At 43.3% G+C, this 27,280-nt stretch overlaps 1 pseudogene; it reads right to left on the bottom strand.

The window, feature by feature from the left end:
• Positions 1 to 24,133, bottom strand: part of LOC115291187 — a 40,463-nt pseudogene extending 16,330 nt beyond the window's left edge.
• Positions 24,134 to 27,280: the final 3,147 nt, after the last annotated feature.

Here is a 27,280-nt window from a genome sequence, read left to right as displayed (position 1 = left end):
ATTTAATCTGTACTTCTGAAATAATTTAACTAAAAATTAAAAAAATATTGAGGCACAATTGACATATTAGTTTTAGGTGTGCAACATATGGATATGCTATTTGTATCTATTGCTCTTTAATTTTTCTTCTATTTCTCTTCTGAGTTTGATTAACTCCTTTTACGTCCTGTTTTTTGTCTGTTCCTATCCTGAATCTTTGAATTTTGGTGTTCTTTTATATCTCAAATGCCTATTTAATAATATTTAATTTGTGCTGGATATTGTGTGATGATTTTCATCTGTTCTTTGTTGTTTTGGAGGGGTAAATTCATCAGCTGAATATACAAGGCTCTTATTTTTCCTTTTTTTCTCATATTGTCTTGGTATAGAAGCTACCTGTCACTTGTCTATTTAACACTTGTCTATTGGCCTGTCAATAACAAGGTGAAGGGCTTGGATGGCTAACTAAGACACTTATTTCCAGAGTGCCCTCTTGTATTGATAAGTGAAATGAGATTTCCTTAACAGATTGTGATTTGTGAGGGAGAGGTTGGTGTGTCTCCTGATTCTGTAAAACTCTTACTTTCCACCATTTCCTCCTTTCTTTTCTTTACTTCCCAGTCTCCAAGCAATGCCTCTCCTCCTAAGCTGCCTCTTCTCCCTGGAAGTAGACCTTGTCCAGACCGTTTCTTCTGGTTCTGGGCACCTTTGAGCCTCTGCAAAATTCCTCAGTAGCATGTACTCTGACCTGCATGTTCTCAGTATTTCTCTGCAGAACACAGAACACAGACCTGTTTTCAGTATTTCTCTGCATAAGATGAAACCCTCCCCTTCTGGAAGTGGTGACTTTGAATCATGTCCTTCCACCCCGGGGACCCCACCACACCCTTCCTTCTCCTGTCTAGTCCTCACCTGACTTGCTGCTCTGGAGTGCACTCTAGAGCCAGCTTAACTGATAGCATGTGGGTAGTTTTCCCTCTTCCATGTAAATTAAAGTTTGTAGAATCTCTGCTTTGTACTCATGGCAGAGATAAGGGCTATCTGTGATTGGGATTGTTCTCCTTGTTAATTTGTATGGATTCTGGAGGTTGTGTGAAGATATTTGGATATAGGAAACTATCATTATCCCATGGGACTCAGAGTCATTAAAAAAAAAATCTTGGTTTTACTCATTTTGGAAGAGTTCCTCAAGTTTCTAGTGATGCTTGATTGCTCATATTTAAGAGGGTAGCCACCAAAAAGGTTATGAGGAGCCCTGTGTTTTGGAAGGATGGGTTTTGCTTAGGGGTGATTGTGCAAGAGGTGGCCATGCTGCCGAGGGGTCCTCTAATGACCTAATGTGCAATGACTGTCTATGGGCCCACTCATTTCTCTGGGGAAGGAACTTCTATTCTTTTCCCTAAAGGACAGATGTCTGGTTTTAGCCACATGGGAACTGGAGGAAGGGAAGAGTGTGGGGATCATTTATATTCTACATAGACTTTCAATTAGCCACATATCATCCTTGTCCTCCACTGTACTATTGTACCTGGTTTCTGAGAGAACTGTTCTTGTCTGACATTCTGTAGGGCTAAACAACTCTTTTCTGTCTGTCTGTTTTGCTTCCTCTATGCCAGTATTCTAGTCTGTAGCTTTCTTCACACTGCTGCCTGACTTGTCAACTCCTTCTGTTTTCCATCTTCCGGAATTTTGTTGGAATCTCACATCTGTTGATGGACCATCTCATTCTCTTGTGGTTGGCTGTAGATTTATCAGCTTTTTAAGCCTTCACTTTAATTCTATTGAGGATGTGGGAGGGAATGGAAATAAACAGAGATATTTAATCTGCCATCTTCAATTAGGAATTTGAAATCTCTGCTTTTAGAGTTTTAAGTGTTTACAAGAAAAGTAGCCCCATTAGAAAGAGGAAGAAGATGGTGGTTCTCCGGTTATACAAACCATCAGAAGGTGGATGTGGTCCTGACCATCACTCCTGGGCCAGAGGACAGTCTGGTATGATTGTGCCTGAGAACTGAAGGAGCTTATAGTTCACAGCAGAACCTGTGGTGGTGGGCATTGAAGACCCTCCAGCTGTCCCTGTGTTTGGAGTTTCACATTCTTTTTTTTTTAATGTTTACTTATTTTTGAGAGACAGAGACAGGGCATGAACAGGGGAGGGGCAGAGAGAGAGGGAGACACAGAATCAGAAGCAGGCTCTAGGCCCTGGGCTGTGAGCACAGAGCCCAATGTGGGGCTCGAACGCATGAACCGTGAGATCATGACCTGAGCCCAAGTCAGATGCTTATCTGACTGAGCCACCCAGCTGCCCCTGAAGTTTCATATTCTATGCACTGTGGAAAAATGTCTTTAACTTAAAAAAAATGTAGTTATGCATTACATTGAGCACCTCTTCCCTGTCATTAGATATTTGAGTGCAAACTTAAAGTTACTTTTTACCCCATCCTGAAAACTACCATATTTGATTTTACTAGTCCCTTCATCACTAGATTGGACTTGCTCTGATATAAAACCAAGCCTGAGCTCTCTGTACCCTCAAGCCCACAGAACCAGGTCAGTGCTCCCCTGTGTGTGTGGTTCTGGATTCTTCCCTTTCCTCATGGACTACTTGTTCAAGCCCCAGCATGTAAGCCCATGAGCTTACAGAGTTATTGAGAAAAGGAGGTCCAAGCACACTGAGAAAACACCGAGGCAAAGGTATGGCTGGGATCCCAGCACAGAGCCCTGTCCTCCTGCAGTTAAGTCTTGGCTGAGCTAAGTTCTTCCCTTACAGTGTTTGGCTTAGATGTTAGGCCAGGGGAGTAAGCCCTCTTGAATCCCTCTTTTGAGCTGAAAGAACTTGTATCTCAGGCCTTTCTTTGAAACCGATGTCAGTGTTCTCCAGTTGCTTGGTGCACGCTGATTACGTGCCAGTTCCATGTTGGTCCAGAGTCTCCCAGCACCCTGGAATCTGGAGTCTTGATTGAGGAAAACACACCTGATGTGGTCCTACAAATCCTTCCTTTGGGTGCCAGGCCAGTGTGCACTGCTGTCATAGATAATACATGATTGGTAGAGACCATTGTGTGACCTTGGCAGGTCATTTTTTTTTCTTTCTCTCTGAGCCCAAATGGGGTAACAGTGCCCTACTGTGCCTCATTGGTTGTGGGTCTTCAATGCAATAGTAAACGTGAAGTTCTTGGTACATCATCTGACTCAAACATTCCTTTCCCCACTGACCTATCAGAACAATGCTCCAGAGGGCTAATGAGGTTGAAACTAGCAGAACATTTAATGTTTGTTTTTCAGAGAACTTTTCTCACTAATCAACTATTGTCTTTTTAGACCCCCACTAATAAACACATTTGCTAGACTCAAGGTCAACTGATATGGTTCCAGCCCAGGAACACGCAAAACCCTGCATTTCTTACCCAAGATAAGCCCCAGACCCGACCCAGTTTATCCTGACTCTCAGAGCATGCCCATCGCCCCTTCTCCTTGTCCTAAGATAACCTTCTGACATCAAGGACTGAATTTTGCCTTGTTCTGGTGTTAAGTCTTCACCCCAAAGTGAATATAGGATATATTTGCTTAACGCACATGCTCCATCTTTACTCATGAATAGTCATAAGTTTCCCTGCCTTTTTTTAAATCAATATATATATAATCTCAACCACTATGATTATAAAAAAAAACTTGTTCTCTCCCCCTTTGGCGAGGCAGATTTGAGGCTTGTCTTCCTGTCTCCTCATTTGGCTGTCTCTCAAATAAACCCTTTCCTTGCTGCAAACTTGATGTCTCAGTGATTGGCTTTGCTGCACATTGGGAAGATGGACTTGCATTCAATTATGCTAGTGGTCTCTCTGGCTTTGACTTACCTTGCCCCTGACCTATCTCTATCTGGCTCTTGGGCACATCTGAAGGATGCTCTCTAGATGAATATAAAGTCACATCTTCTTTACATGAAACTAAAATTCTTGCCCACTTCTCTTATCATAGAGTATCTAGGGCTCAGCTCCTGAGTGTTCATGTGGGCTCTTGGGCATGCACCATATTCCTGGGGCTTCTCCACTTTTGTTTACTTCAGCCTTCCTTCCTTCTCATCCAAATAGTAGAAAATTATTTCTCTCATTGCTAAAATTTGGGCAGTGTAGGGAAAGAATATGAGTATAGGATGTGCAATGAAAATAATCAGTGTTTGAATCCCAATTCTGCCATTTATTAATTATGTCACCTTTCAGAAATTACTTAACATCTCTACACCTTAGTTTTACCATCTGTAAGATATGATAAGAATAATACATACCTCACAAGGTTTTGAGGATAAAACCAACATAGGTGATACTTTATAAGTGGTAATATGTTGGCAGTGGTTGTTATAAAGAAATACATACTCCCTAGTGGGTTTCTGGGTGGCCCTGTTTTCTGGAAACACTTCAAGCACACAACTCCCTTATGGTAGCACCCCAATTGATTGAAACATCCTGAGACCAAAAAATGTGCATGTCCCATCCACTCTATTCATTCATTGAATAAATATTAACTTCAGTCTACTATGTTCCAGGCCCCATTTTAGGCACTAAGAATGCATCAACAAAGAAAACAAATCCATACTCTCATGGGGTTTATATTCTAGTGGGAGTAACAGATAATAAACATAACACATAAATCACATACTATGTTAGAAGCTGGTAAATTTGAAAAACAGAGGATGGTAGCGGAGACCAGAAACGTTGGGAAGGGGTTGCAACTTTAAATAGAGTGGTCAGAGAAGGCCTCACTGAGATGGTGACTTTAGAGCCAACACTTGAAGGAGATGAGAAAGTGAGCCATGAGGTCATCTGGAGAAGACATTCCTATGCAAAAGCTATGAGGAAGGAGCAAGTCTGGGGTGTTTGAGAAACAGCAAAGAGGCCAAAGTGGATGAAACAAAGTGAATGAGAGTGGAGAGTAGCAGGAGATGGGACTAGAGGACGAAGAGCCTGGTAAGCCACCAAAATAACTTTGGTTTTCATTGTTTGTGTTAATTGTGTATTTATCAAGGTAAACTATTCCTTAGCCCACATATTCATGTGATACAGTCTAGGAATATAGGTCAGTGACAAACTTTCATAGTACTCAATCCAAAGAAATGCTTTATATTCCAAATCCCGTCATGCTCTGAACAGTATCAGTCTTTCTCATCTCCTCAAAATCTTTCATGGAATTATAATGCCTGTGGAAATCTGTGTATGCCTACTTTCTTGGTTCAGCCATAGTAAACTTGAAGAGCACTGAAAGCCTAGGAACAGAGCAAGTGCTCCAACAATATGAAGTCACAGATACCTCCCCACAGCTGAGGTTTCACCATGGAGGCCATGGTAGCTATTCTCCTTAATGTTCTGATTTTGGTTTTTACTCAGAGTGATTTGAGGAACCACTAGAAGATTTTGAGCAGAGGGGTTATTTGATTTGATTTGTGTTTTGGCTGATATGGTGGGGGGACAAGGATGAAAGCAGAAAGACAAGTTAGGGGGTTAATATATTAATCTAGGTAAGAAATGATAGTGGTTTATATCAGGGCAGTACTAGTTTTGGGGATGAGATTCTGAACATAGTCTTTTTTGAGATATTTATTTATTTTGAGAGAGAGTGAAAGTACCAGTGGGGAAGGGGCAGAGAGATAGAGAGAGAGAGAGAGAGAGAGAGAGAGAGAGGAAGAGAGAGAGAAAGAGAGAGAGAGAGAGAGAGAGAGAGAGAGAGAGAGAGAGAGAATCCCAAGCAAGCTCTGTGCTGTCAGCTCAGAGCCTGATATAGGGCTTAAATTTGCTGTGAGATCATGACTTGAGTCAAAATCAAGAGTTGGAATCTTAACCAACTGAACCATGCAGGTGCCCTTCTGAACATATTCTAAATGTAGAGCGAAAGCAGTGTATTCCAATGGATTGGATTTGCATGTAGAAGAAAAAGAAGCTTCAAGGCCCAAGGTTTTAGGCACGAGCAGCGGAAAAATAGAATTGCTGTTACATGAAGACAGCAGGTTGAGCAGATGTGGGGGATTATCTTTTGGACAGTTGAGTATACACATTTGGAATTCAAGGAAGACTTCAAGAATAGAGATATACATTTGGGAATTTTCTTTTTTTTTAATTTTTTAAAAAATGTTTTATTTATTTTTGCTACAGAGAGAGACAGAGCATGAGAGGGAGAGGGGCAGAGAGAGAAGGAGACATAGAACTGAAAGCAGGCTCCAGGCTCCGAGTTAGCTGTCTGCACAGAGCCTGACGCGGGGCTCAAACCCACGACCGTGAGATCTGACCTGAGCCGAAGTCGGAGGCTTAACTGACTGAGTCACCCTGGCGCCCCTATGTTTGGGAATTTTTAGCATATTTACATCACAACACAATCAGGACACTGGATGAAATTGCCAAAAGAGTTAGCATAGACAAAGAAAGGAGGAAGTACCCTGGGGTGCTCCAAAGTGAAGAGGAAGATGAAGAACCAGGAAGGAGGCTGAGACGGAACAGTAAGTAAGGAATGGGAAACTCTTCAATGTGGTGTTTTGGTAGAGAGTATTTTCAGGAGGAAGGGGTGATCCAACTGTGCCAGATGCTCTTGGTAGGTTAAGCAAAGTGAGGACTGAGGATTTTGCAACATGGAAGTCACTGGCGACCTTGTGCAGAGACATTTTAGTAGTGTGCTGGGGGCGAAAAGCCTGACTGCAGTGGCTTCAATACAAAACTGGAGAAAGATTGGAGACAGTAAGAACAAGTAATTCTTCAAGTGGCTTGCCGCTTTTTAAATTTTGATTTTAATTTTAATTTATTTTTATTTTTAGAGAGAGAGTGAGCAGAGGAGAGAGGCAGAGGGAGAAAGAGAGAGAATCTTAAGCAGGCTCCACACTCAGTGGAGAGCCCAACGTGGGGATCAGTCCTGTAACCCTGGGATCATGACCTAAGCTGAAATCAAGAGTCTGACATTCAACTAACTGAGCCACACAGGCACTTCTCAAGTGGCTTTTCTATGAAGGGGAGCAGAGCAATGAGGTGGTAGTTGGAGGAGAAGGAAGGGTCAAAAAGCAGTTATCCTTTGAAGATGGGAAAAATAATAGTATGGTTATATGCTTGTGGGAAGGACTCAGTAGAGAGAGACAATCTGATGACGTGTGAGAGAGTGAAAGAGGGTAGAATTACTGGGAGAGGTCCTTGAGTAAGAGAGGTTAGCTTTAGACAGGACCACTGATGCTTTTTATCCATAGTCAAAGGAGATAATACAGAATATGCTGGCACCGATGCAGCAGTGGGATGATGTGTCTCTCTTGACAGATTTAATTCCCTCAGTGAAGTAGGAAGCAAGATTACAAGTGAGAATGAAGATGAATAAGATGTTAGGGATCTGAGGAGAAAATAGGTGGAAAATTGTCATTTAGGACTAGAGGAATGTGAAAGGGTTAGGATGTATAGGATGATTGCCTGCTTACAGTAGAGATGTGATTGAGGTTTATGGTCACAAATTTAGAGTGAAAGCAGAAGTTTTGTGTCTTTCTCCAGCCACATTCAGGTGTATGAGGGTAGGTGTGGAGGAGATGGAGGGCTGGATTTAATCTGATTTGTAGTTTTTCTGAGAGTGTGCCATGAAGTGAAAGAGGAGCAAAGGAATTAATATTGTGAGAAGGAGAGCAATTATAATAATTGGATGAGGAATTTAAATTTGGCAAGGAGGGAAGAGGAGCCATCTGGGGATCAAGGGATAGGAAAGGTGGTAGGATCAATGGATCTGAAGTCCTTGTGAGGCAAAGCACTTGCTGCAATTTGAATAATGAGGGAGTAAGATAGAAGATGAGGGCAGAAACTGGGATGCATGACTGACACTGTGCCTTTGGTTATTGGCAAGTGCAAATCTACAGAATGGTAAAGAAATACGTGATGGAAGAAGGGTGGAGAACAAAACCAGAATCAGGTACTAGGAATCCAGAGTGTTGCTTGCCCACTCTTGCTCAGAATCTCAAGGTGTGTGTGTGTGTGTGTGTGTGTGTGTGTGTGTGTGTGTGTTGATCTTTGTTTTTCTTATCATTATAGTACAAATAAATATGTATAATTCACAACTCCATATAGCAAAAAAATAGTCATTCTCTGGCAAGAACTACTTGAGTTTGAAATATTTGTTGGCTTTCTGTGCGAAAGTGCCCAGATAGCTATTGGGAATGTGGGTCTGAAATATGATAGTAGAGATGGCTATCTGGGGAATATCTTAATAAAAAGAAAAGTTGAAGCAATGTGAGTAGACAAGATTGTCTTGAGAGAATATGTACAGCAAGAAGGTTGGAGTTTGAGAGGACCTGTATTTACAGGAGGAAGGGTCAGGAAGACACAGGAAGAAGTGAGTTTTCAGAGTATGGGAGTGGTCAAGAGTGACAGGTAGTGCAGACAGTCCATTTGGATTGGGACAAACAGGAAGCCCTTATGCCAACAACTGGGCATTTTTGCTGATCTTGGAACAGTCTCCGTTGGAAACAGGGGCAGCTGCTAGGTGGGGATGAATTAAGGGTGGGTGGTAAGGATGTGAAGAAAAGGCAAATGGACTGTTTTCTGGCAGTTTGGGGGAAAGAGAAAAGCAAAGAGAATGAGGGAAATCCAGACAAGGAGGAAGAATCCATGAAAATGAAGAGAGGAAGGAGAGGGGATATTTGAAGCAAGTCTGGAAGGTGAGAGTGCGAGAGACACAGGGAGGGATGAACCTAAGTAAGAAGAAACAGCTTCTTCTGAGACAAAAAAGAAAGCAGAGACCTAGAGTCAAGAAAGGAAAGTGTTTGACAGGGAAGGGAGGCAAGCTGGGCTTCTCATATTGATGGTATTTATGTCCAAATTTATACTTTACCTATAGCCATGATTGGTTTGTGGTAGAAACCTTACCCTCTTGTTTTGCCCATCACCCCCCACCCTTACCCAAGCCTCTCATCTTTTCTTCCTTTCCTTCCTGTCCACTAAGTGTTGTCACGTTCCAGCCATCTGACTCTCAGAATTCCCTTCATCTCTCTCCACTGTGCTGTCATGGCCAAGGAAATGCCCTCTGCTCTTAGGACAAGGGAAGTTTTACTACCTATTCCTTTAAGTGTTGAAAGTTTTATTATTTTTATCTCTTTGGATGGAGCACCTGTCAAATGTTTCCATTAACTTCCCTGCTGAGACTGTTAGCCAAAACTCATTCCCTCCTTCCATAGTCACAGAACTGCGCACATGACTGCCTGCCCAGTGACATCATTGGTGCGGTCTCCTTTGCACTTATTAGGTGTGGTCATGCATCTTATCTCGGTGGCCACCTCCCCCTCCCCACATACAGAGTAGAGACTGAGACAAAGGCTTTCATGTGGGCATTTTTTTTGGGGGGGGAATATGATCTCAAAGAGCAAGAGTGAAGAATGATAAAATGAAACAGGAAAGGAGGATATGTTTGTGTGTTGTCTGCTGCTATGTGTGACTGATGCTCAAACTAGAACACTTTCTGATAAGCCTCATAAATGCATCTTGGAAATGTCTGCTTGGGGTTGAAAAGGAAAGAATTTATCCTTCGCTTCTACCCCCATTGATCTAAGCCCTAGTCTCTAAGAATAGACTGTATAAGCCTTTATTCCCCCTGTATTTGGGCTGCACACATATAAGTGCCAACAACACTGGGGATAGAACTAGTTGTATGTGGCACTGGGTCCAAGGCAAGGCACTGTCAGGTTGCACAGAAAAAGAACTGGTTGAGGTCTGTGCAAAACTGATTGTCAAAGCAGTGGCTGGAGTAAGAGATGTGGTCAAAAGGATTTGAAATGGTGCACAAGAGAGCTCCTTGTATCACTCAGATCTGATCTTGCCTTCCAACAAGTCCAGTCCAGCACAGAGTCCCCAGTCAAGAGGATTGTTAGCTATACTCACTGCAAGGACGTATAACACAAGAATGTTAGTAGAACAAGATCTGGTCCCTACTGGTGCGGCCAGTCCCATAGCTGAAACTGGCATTTATCATCTCCTTCTCCCATCACCATTACACATTTCCATGTCCATCAGCCAGCACTTTGATAGGTGTGGGTTGGCTGCCTGGTGGAGAGATTTAGTCCTTTACCTCAAGGGATCTGAGCCTTAGCAACCTTCTCCTTGTTTGGGTAGCAGATGTAGTCATTGCCTGCTCACCATTACTGGAACATAGAACCTCTGAATTTCAATCATAGTCCTTCCTGCTCCTATGGATAGCAACTTTAGCTCTTTGTGGCAATCAGAGTTGATTGTCACCCCTACCAGTAATCTGCTTATTGGTCCACTGGCACAGGATTCCAGAAGGTCCAGGGAGAGAGTGGGCAGGAAGGAGAGAGGGAGAGAGAGAATCTTAAGCAAGCTCCATGCCTTGTGTGGAGCCCTAAGTGGTGCTCCATCTCATGGCCTGGCCGTGAGATCATGACCTGAGCTAAAATCAAGAGTTGGATGCTGGGGCGCCTGGGTGGCTCAGTCATTTAAGTGCCTAACTTCAGCTCAGGTCATGATCTCATGGTTCATGGGTTCCAGGCCCCGCATAGGGCCCTGTGCTGACAGCCCAGAGCCTGGAGCCTGCTTCAGATTCTGTGTCTCCCTCTCTCTCTGACCCTCCCTGACTCATGCTCTGTTTCTTTCCCTCTTAAAAATAAACAAAAGAACATTTAAAAAAATAAAAAAAGAGTTGGATGCTTAACAAACTGAACCACCCAGGCACTGCAGAAGCCAGACATTTTAATACAGTAGAGCACAAGGCTGTAGGTGCAGGAAGCTACTGAGACTGAATGGGGGGAGGGGTCAATCTTACTTCTATCCCTTGGTTCCTGGAACCATGTCCAACAGCTAATGAGGAAACTACACTATGTATCACCCAATGGCCTCAACCCCGCAGGGTGATGTCTTCAAACTGGTGCCAAAAGCAAGGCCATTCCAATGTTGTCTTAGGCTGTTTGTTTCGGGTGCTGAAGAATACAGTAAGATAAGGAGATCCTACAATCCTATGTCCATGTCACACTGCCTTTGCCATAAGATGGGTTCCTGTACTGCAGTAAGGGTATGTGATACATTGATCAATAATGAATAGATAACGAATTTTGCAAGCCTGAAGATGGTGGTACTAGTAGGAGAACAACAGGCAGGAAAGGAAACCAGGGAAGGTATGCTGTCATTTGGGGGTGCCATGGACAATCAGGTAGAAATCTGTATGGTTGTTCTGTGGCTGCTGGAGGTTTGGCGCAAGTTCTCATAAATTAGCCCTTCAGAACCTTGGAGAAGATGGCTCATAGGGGATTTATGTCTAGGGCCTCAGGTTCACTCAATTGAGCAGGCATACTATGTATGGCTGCACAGGCTGTACACTGCACCACAGCAGGGAACGCAATTTGCAAAACTATGACCTGCATGGCACCCCTGCAGTTGTGCAGAGCAGAGGTATGACCAAAAAGCATATTTCAGCACTGTGGAACAGTGTCACAAGTTTGATGCTATGTGAACCCCTACGATCAGCTTAGTCTGAGAATGTAGATAGGGTGTGGGTCTTAAAATCTGTCCTTGCCTTGAATCTCGCGGAGGTCCTGTCACCTTCAAAAGCCCCTCCAGGCCCTCTGGCATTCCTCCATCTCTTTCCTCCCTTCCAGTAGTGGGAGAGGTGGTAGTGAATGCAGAGGCCTCAACTTAAAGGATAGTCCATTTTATGAGCTACTTCAGTAGGCAGTGATACTGGGCTGGTGGGTGTTTAAGGTAGAGCTGTTATTATGGGCAAAGTGACAACAAATAATAGCTCCAGGAATTTTAGTAGCACTTTTTCACCAAGGAGCTCATAGTACTTTTACTTTATTCTCATAACATCTCTTCGAAGTTAGGAGAGGCTGGTGGACACAATCCTCATTTCACCCAAGGAGAAACTGAGGCCAGAGAGGAAAATTGACTTCCCAATGTTACAGACTAAATGTTTGCATTCTTCTCTAAAATTCGTATGTTGAAGTCCTAACCCCCAAAGTGGTGGTATTCGGAGGTGGGGCCTTTGAGGGGTGATTAGTCAGGAGGGTGGACCTCATGGATGGGATTAGTGCCCTTATAGGAAGAGACACAGAGAGATGATGTGTTTCTCTGCCATGTGAGGAGAATGCCACCCGCAAACTAGGAAGAGGGCACTCACCAAGGACCTGACCTTGCTGGCATTCTGATCTCCAACTTCCAGCCTCCACAATGGTGAGAAATAGTTGTTTGGTGTTCAGGCCCCTTAGTCTAAGGTATTTGGTATCGAAGCCTGAACGGACTAAGATATGAGAATCACACAGCAGTTTACTAGCAGAGCCTTTTCCCTCTGTGCATTACTACTCAGACAATTGCTAATACTATTTGCCAACCCCACACCCCAAACCCCACAGGAGAAATGAATCAGTCAGAGCCCAATCAAAAGATGGTAACTACACAGTAACTTGAACAGGGCAAGGTCACTGTAACAAACTAGTGACTGTAACAGGGGATTGGGATAAAGGAAGGTTGGGTAGTAATTGGTGTAGAAAACTCAAATGAACATACGGCTAGCAGATATAGGGAGTAGTCCATACCTCCAGAGCAGGGACAGAGCAGATCTGCATGAGGGCCTCCCTCTGCAGGGCTGAAACTCAGACTTTATCGAGGAAAGGCGCAGCCAGGGCTCCCTGGATGAGGTCAGGTCTGCCGAGGTGCAGTGCAAGCAGGATTCACTGAGAAACAGTTCCCAGGGGTGTGGGCTGGGGTGGGGTGGAGCTGGCCATGCAGAGATGCTACAAAAGTCATGCATGTAGGTGGACAGGAGCTGCAGAAGTTTCATACTGCAGGAGGCTGCCCAGGGGAGAATACCAGAACCTGGAAGGCTGGCACCCTCCTCCTCCAGCCTCCTTCCGGCACCCACTGCTGAGAAAGCTTAGCATTTGGCAGCTGGCAAGGGAGAAATATTTTAGAGTCCAGCTCCATTATCACAGGGCTCTAGACGTGGAGAGGGAATGACTTGAGAACTGGCACATGGAACACAGAAGCTGGTCTCTAGTTAGGAGTATCTCAATTCATTTGGTAGCTCTCAGCTCCAAAGCGGAAAGGAAAATCTCTAGGCACTGAAACGGGGAAAAGGAACCCAGGAATTCAGGAAGACAGATCAGCAGGGTAAGAAGTATACCCAACCAGGGAATACTCTAGGGGAAGGGAGAAACCCATAATACATGTTTTTGCACTTTGTAATTGAGGTATAATTTACATGCAATTAAGTGCACTAATCTTAAGGGTACTGTTTGACAGATTTTTTACACATGTATGGACCCATGTGACCATCCCTCAGATCAAGAGAGAACATCTCTAGCACTCCAGAGGTCCCCCTCACTCCCTTCCCAGTCATCATAGAAATTCCCACTATCCTGAGTCCTATCCTTATAGATTGGTTCCTTGTTTTTGAATTTCATATATATTTATGGAGATATATAGCATCTGCTCTTTAGTTTCTGGTTCCTTTTATCTTTGTTTCTGTGGGATTCATCCATGTTGTGGTGAACAGTAAAAACCAGAACAAAGTTTAAGCAAAAAAAGAAACAAAAATCAGCCATGATGCTTACTAGGCTGCTTCCTGTGAAGACATGTCTGGTTACAAGCATATCTACATAACTACTCTCCACAGTGTAGATATGTGCATATATTTCCAGATCATCTGGTGACTATCACTTAATTGGCTGTATGATGCTCCACTGTGTGGGCCCCAAATTCTCAGGTAAATGGATAAGCATCTGAACTGAGAAGTACCATCCAGTGGGTGGTAAGGCTGTGAAGTAAGTGGTAATAACTCAGAGGTCAATAGGTGACAGACTCTCAGAAAACTCCCTTTAGTGCCATAGTCTGCCAAGGAGGCGAGGTGGGAGGTGGCACTGGAACTAATGAGTTGGTCCTTTTAGCTCCTCTTCAGGTTTCAGCACCCGGGGCTGTAGTGAGCCTCAATAGATGAGGCAGGCAATCTAGGTTGCAAGAAAGGAATTTATTGGAAGGGTACTGGCAGATCTCATGAAGCCTAAACATTGGAAGGGTGGGAGACCTCAGGAAGGTTTGGGGACTTAAAGGGTAGGGACCATTTTTTTTCATTTCTGTGCACACGCATGCTCCCTGTCTCTGGTTCAGCAAAGTCTCTCTTGTTTGCTTCTCTCTGCCTGTGTCTCCACTCCATTTCTGGAGCTTTCTCTACTTTACCACATGCCCAGTAAACTTTGGCTGTTTCAACCTCATTCTCTGAGCCCTCTAAGTAAAGGGCCCATGGAGTCTGCATGTCTCAAGAGAGGGGAATCAGTGGGTAACATTTCCCCACCCTGACCCTAAGCTTTGTATCATCTAGGGTCTAGGTAGCCAGGAGAGGGGCAACTTGGTGCAGTCATGGTCTCTGGGGTTGTGGAGGAAGGGATCTTTAAGAGAACATAGTCAGGAAAAGTGATGGGTGATTTTAGTGCCCAGGAAAAGAAGAGCAGCAGGTAGGGTCTGGTGTTCAGAAAATTGTCCTCTGGAGTTCCCCCATCCAGAACTGCAGTTGGCGGTGCTCTAACAAGAGTCTGAGGGCTTAACTGGGTTCTGGAATTGGGATGACAGAGCTGTGGCTGTGATCTCCTGCAGATGGGAACTGGGTGGCAGTACAACTGGAAGCCTACTGAGGTTCCATTGCTGGGGAAGGGATTTTAGGCAATGAGACAGGAAAGCCCCAAGGGACCAAACTAGTTCACCAGGGACAGGGGAGGGGCAGAGGCTTTGGAGTCCTAAGGACCAGCTCTGTCATTTCTGGGTAACATGGGGCAAGTTAGTCATGTGGACACCAGTCTGCTCATCTATAAATTGAGATAACACTTATCTTACAGAATGGGTGCGAAGCTTAGAGATGACAGTTGGAGGGGTAACAGTGCTGTAGAAGCTAGCCATTGTCATTGTTTTCAGTGCATGGGTACACACACACACACACACACACACACACACACACACACACAAGAGAAGTTGAGTACCTGCATGGGTCCCCTGACTTCATGGAAGGTACTATTGTAGGCTTTAGACAGTACAGTTTGGTATTTAGCATCTGGGGCCTTTCAAGGGCCTTATAATAATGTTTGAGACTTCAAATTAATGGATTGGCTCAAAATACAAAGCAAAACTCCACAACTGAAAATGACAAAGGTTAAGTTATCTGCAACTAAATAACTCATAAGTGATAACTTATTCTTTTTTTATAGTTTTTAAATTAATTTTTTAATAATTTACATCCAAGTTAGCACATAGTGCAACAATGATTTCAGGAGTAAATTCCTTAATGTACTTTACCCATTTAGCCCATCCTCCACCACAATCCCTCCAGTAACCCCATATTTTTTCTTCATATTTAAGAGTCTCTTATGTTTTGTCCCCCTCCCTGTTTTTATATTATTTTTACTTCCTTTCCCTTATGTTCATCTGTTTTGTATCTTAAAGTCCTCATATGGATGAAGTCATATGATATTTCTATTTCTGACTAGTTTCACTTAGCATAATACCCTCCAGTTCCATTCATGTAGTTGCAAATGGCAAGATTTCATTCTTTTTGATTGCCAAGTAATACTCCATTGTGTGTGTGTGTGTGTGTGTGTGTGTGTGTGTGTGTGTATACACACTATATATATATATATACACACTACATCTTTTTTATCCATTCATCCATCAATGGACATCTGGGCTCTTTCCATACTTTGGCTATTGTTGATAGCACTGCTATAAACATTGGGGTGCATATGCCCCTTTGAAACAGCACAAGTATCCCTTGGATAAATACCTAGTAGTGCAGTTTCTGGGTTGTAGGGTAGTTCCATTATTAATTTTTTGAGGAACCTCCATACTGTTTCCCAGAGTGGCTGCACCAGTTTGCATTCCCATCAGCAGTGCAGGAGAATTCCCATTTCTCCACATCCTCGCCAGCATCTGTTGTTGCCTGACTTGTTGATTTTAGCCATTCTGATGGGTGTGAGGTGGTATCTCATTGTGGTTTTGATTTGAATTTCTCTGATGGTGAGTGATGTTGAGCATTTTTTCATGTGTCAGTTGGCCATCTGGATGTCTTCCTCAGAGAAATGTTTACTCTTTTGGCCATCTCTTTGCTGGATTATTTGTTTTTTTGGGTGTTGAGTTTGGTAAGTTCTTTATAGATTTTGGATACTCACCCTTTATCTCATAGCTCATTTGCAAATATCTTCTCCCATCTGTTGGTTGCCTTTTAGTTTTGCTGATTGTTTCCTTTGCTGTGCAAAAGCTTTTTATTTTGATGAGGTCCCAATAGTTCATTTTTGCTTTTGTTTCCCTTGCCTCTGGAGACGTGTTGAATAAGATGTTGTGACCAAGGTCAAAGAGGTTTTTGCCTGCTTTCTCCTCTAGGATTTTGATTGCTTCCTGTCTTACATTTATGTCTTTCATCCATTTTGAGTTTATTTTTGTGTATGGTATGAAGAAAGTGGTCCAGGTTCATTTTTCTGCATGTCACTGTCCAGTTTTCCCAGCACTACTTGCTGAAGAGACTGTCTTTATTCCAGTGGACAGTCTTTCCTGCTTTGTCAAAGATTAGTTAGCCATATGTTTGTGGGTCCATTTCTGGCTTCTCTATTCTGTTCCATTGATCCGAGTGTCAGTTTTTGTGCCAAGTGATAACTTATTCTTAAATGTAAACTGTAAAGCTATATATGCCTTGATATGTGGTATCAGAGCGCCTAGCTTTGTATGTTGGCTCTAGCACTTACTGGCTGTGTAGTTTTGAGCAAGTCACCAAACCTCTCTGTGCCTGTTCCTCATCTGTAAAATAGATATAATAACAATGCCTACTTCAGAGAGTTGTTACTTAGAGGCTACATTTTATTTATTTTTATTTAAAAATAATTTTATGTTTTTATTTATTATTGAGACAGAGAGACCCAGAGCATGAGTGGGGGAGGGGCAGAGAGAGAAGGAGACACAGAATCTAAAGCAGGCTTCAGGCTCTGAGCTGTCAGCACAGAGTCCGATGTGGAGATCAAACCCACGAACCATGTGATCATGACCTGAGCCAAAGTCAGATGCTTAACCGACTGAGCCACACAGGCGCCCCAAGGATACATTTTAATATGCTTGATATACGTAAGCTAGGGCCTCCAAAGTAAGGGCCTGAGCCTCATACAGCTCTTAGAACAGCCCTGATTATGTTTATATGACTATATATTTATATAGATCATGTGTAACTTAGATTGCAAACCACAGATGTGTGCTTTTATCTTAGTAAAAATTAGTGGCTCTCTGCAGAACGATATGGCTCCCGGGGGTATTTTGAAAATTTGAATTTTCATTTATTTATTTATTTGCTTTTGGTCATAATGAAGGGTTACTGCTGGCATTTAATGGGGCCAGATTAGCATGACAAAGGACTTCTCCAGTGTCCCATAGGACGTTTTTTTTTAAGTTTATTTATTTATTTTTAGAGAAAGAGGGAACATGTAAGCAGGGGAGGGGTAGAGAGTGAGAGCAAAAGCGAGAAAGAAAGAGAGAGAGAATTCTTAGCAGGCTTCACACTGTCAACTCTGAGCCTGACTCAGCTCAAACTCGCAAACCTTGACGTCATGACCTGAGCTGAAACCAAGAGTCAGACACTTAACTGAATGAGCCATCCAGGCACCCCAAGGACTTTCAAATGTAAGTGAAAAGCCTGTTGGTAATGAATCAATTTGAGATTCTAACAGAACCTAGAATTATGTAGATGAAAAATCTGCTTATAAATATTGGAGCCCAGAACGAATTCCATTTTACAGATGAACACAAAGTATTTGTTTTTGTCTTCTGTTTTTGTTTTTGCTTTTTTTTTTTTTTTTTAGCAAGATTTAATAAGTACCAAATTTCCTAGTAAGCAATAGCTGCCTACATCAGGAACGATTATACTGTGTTCTATTTAAAACTTTACTGAGTTCACCATTTCGAAAAGTCGTTGACAGCTGACCCTCCTGTATTACTGGAGTCACCAAATCTGCTGCATGTTAACTGTCCTCTTCATGGAAAATCTACATTTACATCATAATATGCTGATTTAGCCTGTGAGACAAAATGTCAGATATAAAGGAAAACAATCAGCAACATTCAGTTGAATATTGAAAATCTGGTTTTTTATCTGCCTACATGTAGACAGTTGCCAGCATGCCATCTCTGCAGTTCTTTTTGTTATTGTTGTTTCTTTATTTATTTTAGAGAGAGACCACATGTTGGGGAGGGGCAGATAGAGAAGGGGACAGAGGATCTGAAGCGGGCTCTGTGCTGACAGCTCAGAGCCTGCTGCCGGGCTCGAATCCACAGACTGTGAGATCATGACCTTTATGTTCATATTTTAAGAGTCAGACACTTACCTGAGTGAGCCACCCAGATGCCTCTCTGTGGTTCTTTTTAAGCAACCAGCGACCTTTCAAGGTAAAGTGATGATTTCACAAAGAAATGTATTTATTACGCTGGCCATTTTTCATTCATCAGAGATTTAAAGAAAATGTTGGAAAACTAGAATTTTCACTGAATGGCAAAAAACATCTTTGAGTAGAAGGTACAGTGTTGCTGTTTTCTTTCAAAATAATATAAATGCTTGCAAAATAGGCAACCCACAGTAGGAGAAACTCAAGTTGTCAGTGAACAATAGGTTATTAGAATAATAATAGGAAAAAGTCCAGTTGACATGATTTTTTATTCCACTAATTCTGATGATACTGTTCTAAGAAAAATCAATGAGACGGTGAAAGCTGTTGAAGATCGTCTGTGTAATGAGATCAGACAAGCTCATTTCGTTCTAGAGGAGGTGAGCCCCGGTGGGATGAGGTGGCTCTTACTCACATGGACAAGGTAAGGAATGGAAACGGCCACAGTGGAAATATATCTCCAAAGTTACTGACAATGGCTACAAAGGTGTTGACAGTGTTCGAAACCCTTAAAAATAATTCCATAGAAACAATTCCCTTTACCGATGTCATTGCATGTGCCACAGATTGAAACTCAGCTAAATTGGTTGGCAATGGGTGTGTAGGCCTTTAAAAAAATTAGCACCAGATGTTTAACACAATGCAAAGAAAAATATTTTGTGAAAATTGTGTATAATTTTACTGACTTTGGATTTCCTGCCGTTTTCTACGATTCTCACTGCTACTCCGATACAGTGCTAAGTGCTCCACCTTTGAAGCCCTAAGTTCTCTAAGATGTCTTTATTCTTTTCCAGTTCAGCCTCTATTCTCCACCACTTGAAAGAAAATAACCCCAGGCCACAGTGAAATAAATGGGGTACAAAATTCAACCACGTAAAATTTAAGGTCGCATTTTTGTTGTATGAACAAGGAAACTATTTTCCAGAAGGTCTGTACTATCTCCCTCTCCCCCGAAAGGCACGCAGGTAAACTTATGAAAGCATGTTATACATGTTATGTGCAACTATCCATCTGTCCATCTGAGCAAGTTCCAATTCAGTTATGTTCAAGCCAGTCCCCATGACCCCCCAGTATTGGCCCTCACTGTCTAAAGCTTGCAGTAGCCTTGCCTGGGATTCTCTTGCAAACACGACTGTGCACTTTTAGTCAGGTATTTTCCTTGTACTCATAGAGACTCAAACAAGTACACATCCTCTCTCTCTGTCTCTGTGCGTACGTGTGCAGGCACCTGCTTGCTTGCATAGACTGAAACGATGCCAAAGCTAGCTTTGGGAGCATTGTGAACTGTGCACGTCCCGAACATTCTCTCTCACAGCACCCGCCTTGTAGGGTAAGTGTTGTTATCGTTTTAGTCTACCTGAGTTTGAGACTGAGGCTTGGGAACCACTGCTGGTCAGAGACCTGAAATGAATCCCATTATATTAAAGTATGTGTTATCTTGGGGCTTATTGTTTATGGCCATCAATGTCTTTTGAAGTAGTAGAAGGAAGGCTTTGAATGAATATTGAAATATCAAGACAGGAGATATGATCTCTGAGCTATTTCATCACTACCTTGTTCCATGTCATGCAGAAGGAATTTTTTTTTTATTGCTGCTCATACAAATAAGGTCACTGCTGTTGTGAGAATATTGTTCTTCTGTTTTCATTTTTGACAGCCTATAATTTACTTGACATGTTATTTGTTTCCATTAAGATTAATCCTTTCTTTCTCTTATCATAAATAAATGAGTGTGGCATGTTATTATTTATCTTAATTCTATTTTTAATACTGATTTTAACCGGAACTGTCATTCTTCTGTATTTATTGTAAGAGGACACTTAAAATGGTTTTTTAAAATATTTATTTATTTTTGAGAGACAGAGAGAGACAGAGCATAAGTTGGGGAGGGGGAGAGAGAAAGGGAGACACAGAATCTGAAGCGGGCTCCAGGCTCAGGGCTGTCAGCACAGAGCCCTATGCGGGGCCCAAACCATGAACTGCAAGATCATGACCTGAACTGAAGTCAAATGCTTAATCAACTGAGCCACCCAAGCCCCAAGAAAACAGCCCCAAGAAAACACTTTTTAAAAATGTTTATTTATTTATTTTGAGAGAGAGTGTGTGCATGTGGGAGAGGAGGAGGGGCAAAGAGAGAATCCACACTCAGTGCAGAGCTCAATCTCACCAGCCTGATATCATGACTTGAGCCAAAATAACAGGTGGCCACTTAACAAGCCACCCAGGTGCCTCTGGAAGGAAACACTTCTAATATTTTTACTTTTAAATCCAAACTGGCTCAAATAAGGAGGTCCAATCGCCTGACTCTATTATGAATTCTAGTATAGTTGTGCCACAGAATTTATATATAGAAATGTATATTATTTTATTATCAGTTGTTTCTAGCTCTCCTTTGTGGTTCAGTTAGGATATGAGAAAGAGAAAAGCAGTCTCTGATACCCAGGAGCCAGCCTGTAAGAACATTTATTGGGTTCTCCTGTTGCCCATAAGCAATTTCACAGAGCACCAGAATTCGACAAGGCCGTTCTGGGACCTTCGTGGATCTACATAAAAATAAGAGCTCTCTGTAATGGTGTCTGAACACAGACAAAATATGAACATGGTCCAAAGCACAGAAGTGACTCACATCTCCTGGTCCTGGCTTCTCCTTTGCAATGATAGTTTTAGCCTCACTCTAGTCTGCCCTCCTTCTTGGTAACATTTATTAAAACGCCCAGTGATAGAATCCAATCCAAAGCAAAACTCTGCTTCCCTAAAGTCACCTAACACAAACCTAAATCCTAAAAGTCCTTTCTACCACATGAAAGGCACATATTCTCCCTCCTTGCAGTGAGCAATAAATGAAGCTTGTTCAACTACAGCTGTGTTCCTGCGGGCCTTTGGTGGGGAGATACCAATGGATATTCTCTTTATATATATCTATATATTTATACGTAGTTTTTACAGTTATGTGTATATGTTGATTATATTATCTATGAATTTCATTTCAAAATTGTAAAGGTGAGTTAGTTGCAAAGTATGTTATAAAAGAGGGCACTGAGTTTGGTAGGACTGTTGATAGTAATTTCTGAACTTAACTGTGCCTACAGGTAAGCCTGTACGTGTGTGTATTGCCTCCCTGTAAATCCTGTGTGTAAATGTGGCCCTTGTGTGGAACGGGGCTTAAATGCGCACCTGGTGTCAAATTGCCCCCCACCCCCTTTGTTCTCAATTAAATACACAGTGAGCTATTGTCATTGTCTCATGCTTCCCTATTTCTTGGACATACTGGGCAGTATTGTTGGGGGCATTAAACCTTGTTCCCATTTAGGACCTTCGTGTATCTATCATTTGCCTTTCAGATGTGTGTTATTTCTTCTGACAGTCACCATATCTGGCATGTCAACCATCCTACCACGGACTGACTGTTAAATGAAAAGAGCAATTTGTCAAAGAAATTTTGCTTTTAATAGTGTGTAGGAAGAGGTCGTTTAGGTTATTTAGGATTAAATATTAATACGTGATCTTATAAGGTCATTGCTCATTTCTATCCAACCTTACCTCCCATCCCAGGTCTGCAGCACAGAAATCTTCCCTTTGTTCATTGATTCCTTTCAAGTGCTTACAAAGCGCTAGAAATACTTTTGGTATGTGTGGGTGACTGGGTGAATCAATCAGTCAATCAGTCAGTGATTCATCCATCTCCCTCATTTCAGGCGTGTGAACCCTTGAGTACCGACTGCCACTCGGCCATCGCCTGCAGCTGGGCGGCCGTCGTGGGAGAGGGACGCTCTGCTGCGCTGGGGCCTCACCTGGGTCACCCATGTGGGACGTGTGAGGACATAGGCGACCCAGAATGGGTGGGTCCTCCACATCCACAGGGCCCTCTCCCAGGCTGCAGGCTAGAACGGAGCGTGTGGTCGGAGGGTGTGGGCGGGGAGCTCCTTCCCGGGCTGCGGGCCAGCTGCCAGTCCCTAGCCTGGGCAGAGCTGCGGTCCCCTAGGAGGGAGGAGGGACGAGGAATGCATGCAGGGCTGTGGGTGCTGGCTCCCCAGTCCGTCTCAGATCAGAAGCCCTTTAACAAGAGGGTGGCAGTGATGGGGACATCCTGACAGAACTGGGCTTCTTGTGTTCCTCACAGTTTACCGGCTAGTCCTGTGCCCTTGGCAAACTTTTTATTTTGGTATTCAAAAAGCAAGTGTATTGCTTGTATTCTTTCTTTTGTACATGGGAACATAATCAGAACTACAAAACAAAACAAAAAAACCCAAAACAAATAAATTTTAAAAAATTCAAAACACACTAGATTCTGTTATAGGATACCAGGACTGGTTGAGTCTGGAGGATGCTGTCACACAGGTCACTAGTGCTCAGGAACTGCATCCTGGGAGAGAGGGGCTGCCAGGGGAAGTGAAGGAAATGTTTTTGCTAGGGCCATGGGGCTAGATGCACAGGGCAGGGAGAAGATGTTCTCCAGGTTGAGGAGGCTCTGCTCTGTCTTCAAAGAATTGCCAAGTAGAGAAGAACACATCCTGGCCCTTGGCCATCCTGGCGTCATCCTCATAACTGAGGACACCACAGGGAGTGAGGCGGGGGGAGGGGTGATCCCTGGTCCCACTGTACCTGCGGGCAGAAGCCAGCTGTAGGTAGTGGAGGGTGATAGAGAAGGGGTGTGGGGAGGGGAAAGGGAGATGGATGGGGAGATAATGAGAGAAGGAAAGAGAGGAATAGTAGAGAGGAAGAGATAGAGATCTATAGGGGCTCAGAGGGATATCTGGGTGAGGCTTTAAGAGGTTAGAGGGTCCTTGAAATATGGATCATTATCCTTGCTGTGGTCCTTTTTGCACTCACAGCCTAGTGAGGAGAGAGGAAATTTGATTTCAGTTTCCATCTGCTGTATGGTAGGCACTCAGTAACCAGGGCTAATGAAGGAAGCAGTAACTCTGTAATGTACAGTATCAAGGAACAGTGCGCACTGCTGTCCCTAATTAACTTTCAGACTCACCTCTCCAAGATATTGGTACAATCCTTGACTGGGCATCATTTTGGGGAAAATCTTTGATGCCTATTCATTTCTTTTTATTCTTTCATCATCCAGTCTTCTTCATGACCATACTGACACCTGCATTTTGTAAGCACAGCTTGGGCAACACTGTGGGGCAATGCAGGACCAGTCCCACGAGTCTTGGAAGGGCGCGTCCCCTCCCAGCATCCTGCAGGCCTTCATTCTCCGGGAGAGGAGGAAAAGGAAGAAGAAACTGGGGATGAGAAACAAGTTTTGTTGTTGACTCCCTTTTTGGGAACAATATCCCCAAACAGTATCTGGTTTCTGTGTTACACGTTCATGGGCTTCCTCATCCCTCCCTGGCTGTTCTTTCTTGGTCTGTTTTACAAGTGTGTCTCTTTGATTTCCCAGTTAGATATGGTGTCTCCCAGAGTTGTGTTCCAAGCCCACTTCCCTTCACCCTCTCCCTGGATGAGCTCAGGGATCATTTATTGATTCAGATTTCTCCCTCCCCACACCCACGGTGGAGCTCCAGGCTCATACACACGTCTACTTCCAGAACAACACCTCAGACTGCATTTCTCCTATCAGAATTCCTCTCTTCTGCAGCCCCTGGTCCTGATTTTCATTTTCTTAGTGATTGCATTTACTTTCCTCCTCAGCCGTCCAAGCTTTGGCTTTCTCCTTTTCTCGCCCTCCCAACCTCCAGCCATGACGTCCAGGTCGGGAACCATCTGAGTGAGCTCTGTCTTCTCATCGAGCACCATGGCCTGTCAGTCTCCTAGCTGGTCTCCTTGCCTCCAGGTTTCCCAACCACCACCCCCAACACCTCATTCCACATTGAGGCTGAGTGACATTTCCAAAACGGAGGTATGATCCTTACCACTGACTTCAGGATGAACACCAAATTCCTTTATGGAGCCTAGAAGGAATCTGACTCTTGTGTGCCTTTCCACCTTCATGGCTTACCATTCCAGGCTCAGACACTGAGGTCTGAACATTCCACTTTTGTTCACTTCCTTCAGGGTTTATGCAATAAACACTTTATGCAAGGACTTTCCCTTGGCCCTTTCCACCTCTCCTGAGTATTTTCCTAACTCCTCTTCCCCTGGCCACATTCATCCTCAGGTTCCTGTGGAGACATCCCTTTTCTTGGAAGTGTGATCCCCATGTCTGGCTTAGCTGTCCTCCATTATATCCTTTTTTCAGACTGTACTTAGATTGCTGTTTCTTTGCCTTTATTCTCCCATCGAGCCGCAATCAGCTTGGAGGCAGGTGTATTCTCATTTATTCTCAGGGCCTAGCGTGGAGGCTGGTGTATAGTAGATGTTCAATAAGTATCAAGTAACTGCTTGCATGAAAGAACTGAACATGTAGAAGTAAATGCAGACCAAGCAGAGGCTATCCATTCGGAGTTTGCTATAGCAAGGGAGTCAGCTACCACCATTTGTTTTCTGTCAGGCAGAGAATGGGAAAGCATCACAGTGGAAAAAAGGGGAGGCTCAGGTATGCCTGGGTGGAGGCCGTTGGCATGGGGAAGCTGTGGTCAGGCTAACTAGAAGTGGAGTATCCTGTGTGATTGGTTAGGGGTGCATATTTGGCTCTCTCTGATTGGTTCTATGTTGGAAACTGGGCAGAATTTAGGGAAGTTGTTAGTTATTAATCAATTCCTGCCCATTTGGGGTCTTCCTGGACTAGTTACTAATGATAGCTGACTGACTTTCTTCAGTGTGACTTAAAGGTAGCAGGCTGGCTTCCTGGGCTGGTTGCTGCAGATTGTAGGTTAGAGCTTTATTTATTTATTTATTTAGAAATAATATTTTAAAGTTTATTTATTTTGAGAGAGATAGAGAGGAGCAGGGAGGGGCAGAGTGAGAGAGAGAGAGAGAGAGAGAGAGAGAGAGAGAGAGAGAGAGAGAATCTTAAGCAGGCTCTATATTGTCAGTGCAGAACAGCGAGACCAAGACTTAAGCTGAAATAAGGAGTCAACAGACTCTTAACTAACTGAGCAACCTAGGTGTCCCTGAGATTTTTATTTTTATATGTAGTCTGGTCATTACCCATTTGTATATTCAGACTCTCACACTAAGATTTATTGAACATCTACCACACCTCATGCTCTGAATTCAGGGTTGCATGTGCAGTACCTCACTTATTTCTTACAACACCTCTGTGGGGTAGGTGGTGCCACTTCTGCCTAACCCCGATCACTTCCTCCTTTGCAGCTCATGCTAGCCACATTTTCTGTCTTCTGCCCTCCTGGATGCCTTAGGTTCCTCCCCATCCCCAAGGCCACCAAATTCACTGAGGACTAGGGTTCTGGCATTCTCCACCCAAGGCTGCCATCTGCCCAGGCCTGTCTGATCCTCCCTCAGTTCTTTCCCACGACACTAGACTTCTGGCTCTGGATTTCTTCATCTTCAGTGGCCTTCCCCTCCATGTCTCCTTAGTCATCTTCATCTGCATCATCACGCACGTCAGTCATCATCACCAAGAAAGGTCTTATCTCTGATATGTAAACCCGGCCTGTCATCTACTGTGATTGAAATAACTTCCTGACTCTTTAGCCCTCTCAGTCAGTAATTAGTTCTGGGTGGGGGTATTATGGTAGATTTCAAAATATTTTAAAATGGTTTTTGCTATATTGTAAGATGTCTAAAATGCATAACAAAAATAATTTAAAAACCTCTCTACACATTATTTGAGTCTTTAAAATTGTGTCACCTACCTGTACACACACCACTCTCTTTCTCTAGAGGGAATAGGGAAGGGAAGAAGGCCATACTGCACTATATAGGCATACTGCAATCAGAACCTATAATGATCAAGTTCTTCTAAAATGAAGTTACAGGCACCTGGGTGGCTTGGTAGGTTGGGTGTCCAACTCTGGCTCAGATCATGATCTCACAGTTTGTGGGTTTGAGCCCCGCATTGGGCTCTGTGCTGATGGCTTGCCTTGGAGCCTGAAGCCTGCTTCATATTCTGTCTCTCTTTCTTTCTCTCTGCCCCTCCCCTGTCCATGCTCAGTCTCTCTCTGTGTTTCAAAAATAAACATTAAAGAAAATAAGATAATAATAAAATAAAATAAAATGAAGTTACTATTGGTGTGCCTGAGTGGCTCAGTCTGTTAAACATCTGACTCCTGATTTTGGCTCAGGTTATGATCTCACTGTTCCTGAGTTCAAGCCCTATGTCCAGCTGTGCACTGACAGCATGGAGCCTCTTGGAGATTCTCTCTGTCTCTCTCTATCTCTGTCTCTCCCTCCCTCCCTTCCTCCCTCTCTCTCTCTCCCTTCTACACACACACACACACACACACACACACACACTCACTCTCTCTCTCTCTCTCTCTCTCTCTCTCTCTCTCAAAAAACCAAAATATAAAAAAATAAAATGAAGTCACTATTATTATTTTGGAAGGTCTCCAAAGTAACAACAAAGTAACAGTTGATATAAATTATGTTTGGGTGGCCATGTTCCAATATGCTGAGTGTGATGGTTAAATTTTATGTTTGGCTAGGCCACGGCACTCAGTTATTTTGTTAGACCCTGATTTAAATGTTGCTTTGTGCCAGTATTTTTTAGACCTGATTAACATTTATTATAATGTTGTAATGCTTTATTTATCTCTGAGAGAGAGGCAGAGCGCAAGCAGAGAAGGGGCTGAGAGGCAGGGAGGCACAGGATCTGAAGCAGGCTTTAGGCGCCCAGCTATCAGCACAGGGCCTGACGCAGGGGTTGAACTCAAACTGTGACATCATGACCTGAGCCAAAGTTGGACGCTTAACCGACTGAGTCACACAGGCACCCAAGGATCTGATTAACATTTAAATCCGTAGACTTTGAGGGGCATCTGGGTGGCTCTGTCAGTTAAGCAACTGACTCTTGTTCTCGACTCAGGTCATGATTTCAGG

The sequence above is a fragment of the Suricata suricatta genome, chromosome 5 (assembly GCF_006229205.1).
Source record: "Suricata suricatta isolate VVHF042 chromosome 5, meerkat_22Aug2017_6uvM2_HiC, whole genome shotgun sequence".
In the NCBI taxonomy this organism is placed as follows: Eukaryota; Metazoa; Chordata; class Mammalia; order Carnivora; family Herpestidae; genus Suricata; species Suricata suricatta.
The sequence above is the reverse complement of the archived record's forward strand: the minus strand, read 5'-3'. Positions and strand labels throughout refer to the sequence as shown.